Source organism: Rutidosis leptorrhynchoides, chromosome 4 (assembly GCF_046630445.1).
Source record: "Rutidosis leptorrhynchoides isolate AG116_Rl617_1_P2 chromosome 4, CSIRO_AGI_Rlap_v1, whole genome shotgun sequence".
In the NCBI taxonomy this organism is placed as follows: domain Eukaryota; kingdom Viridiplantae; phylum Streptophyta; class Magnoliopsida; order Asterales; family Asteraceae; genus Rutidosis; species Rutidosis leptorrhynchoides.
Genome location: NC_092336.1, coordinates 392,312,998 through 392,314,600, shown reverse-complemented (window position 1 = coordinate 392,314,600; position 1,603 = coordinate 392,312,998). Strand labels below are relative to the sequence as shown.

The following is a 1,603-nucleotide window of genomic DNA, read 5'->3' as shown; positions in this document are numbered from 1 at the left end:
GTCATGCCATTACTCAACCAGACATTAATGCGCCAGATTATGAAATCAAAGGACAAATCCTACACATGGTAACTAATCAATTCCAATTTAGTGGTACACCAAAAGAAGATCCAAACGAACATCTTCGAACCTTTAAAGGGAGAAACCAAAGATTGGTTAGAATCGTTACCCAAAGGAGCGATTGACACATGGGATGTCTTAGTTGAAAAATTTCTTAAAAGATTCTTTCCGGAATCTAAAGCCGTGAGACTTCAAGGAGAAATTGTTACGTTTACACAAAAGCCAAATGAAACATTATATGAGGCGTGGACAAGATTCGAAAAGTTGTTGAGAGGATGTCCTCAACACGGTTTAGACACTTATCAAATAATACAAATATTCTACCAAGGATGTGATGTTGCTACAAGAAAAGACATCCACACAGCAGCTGGTGGTTCCATTATGAAGAAAACCGCAACTGAAGCTCACAAAATTATTGATAACACAGCATCCCACTCACATGAGTGGCATCAAGAAAAAGATATTTTTCGATCATCTAAAGCGGCTAGAGCCGATTCTAGCCATGACTTTGATTCCATTTCCGCAAAGTTAGATGCTTTCGAGAGACGAATGGAAAAGATGACTAAGGATATTCACACAATACGAATTAGTTGTGAGCAGTGTGGAGAACCACATTTGACAAAAGATTGTCTCAGTATTGAACAAACAATGGAACAAAGAGAGAATGTTTCATACATGAATCAAAGGCCTGGAAATAATTATCAAAATAATTATCAACTGCCAAGACCAAATTACAATCAAAATCAGAATTATAACCGAAATGTTTCATACAATAACCAACAAGGTCCTAGCAATCAATAAGTATCTAATAATACTTACAACTAGCAAAGACCTATTTTTCCAAATAAACCACCACAAACCGATGATAAAAAGCCAATTCTAGAAGATATGATGTCGAAGCTAGTTGAATCTCAAACGCAGTTTTTCACATCTCAGAAACAAACTAATGAACAAAATGCTCAAGCATTTAGAAATCAACAAGCTTCAATCCAAAATCTGGAACAAGAAGTGAGTAACCTAGCAAGGTTAATTGGTGAAAGAAAACCGAGAAGTCTACCTAGCGATACATATGCTAACCCCCGAAATGAAACAGCTAAAGCCATTACCACAAGAAGTGGTATTACACTTAAGCCACCTGAAATACCTGTAATTTCTGATGACTCTATTCCTACTACACAGGCACCACAGCCTGAGCAAGAGAAGGAAACAGAGCCGGTAGTTGAAAAGGTTAATGAAGATAACATAGTTAAGGAAAAACCTTATGTTAAACCATACCAACCACCACTTCCTTACCCGAGTAGAATGAGAAAAGAAAGACTTGAAGTCGAGTAATCCAAATTCTTAGATATGTTTAAACCAATAAATGTAAACATTCCTTTCATTGATGTGATTTCAAGAGTGCTAAGATATGCTAAATTCCTGAATAAGCTAAGTTAAAAATAGAAGAAAAATGGAAGAACTCTTGGCTGTTACAATGAATGCTAATTGTTCTGCAGTGCTGTTGAATAAGCTACCAGAAAAATTATCAGATCCAGGAAGTTTC

The 1,603-nt window shown here is 36.2% G+C and overlaps 1 non-coding gene across 1 annotated transcript; it reads right to left on the bottom strand.

Moving 5' to 3' along the window:
- Window positions 1-246: 246 nt before the first annotated feature.
- LOC139845699 (small nucleolar RNA R71) lies at window positions 247-353 on the bottom strand. Its single transcript, XR_011758462.1, has one exon. It is a non-coding gene; the product is annotated as a small nucleolar RNA R71 (small nucleolar RNA).
- Between the last annotated feature and the right edge of the window lie 1,250 nt (window positions 354-1,603).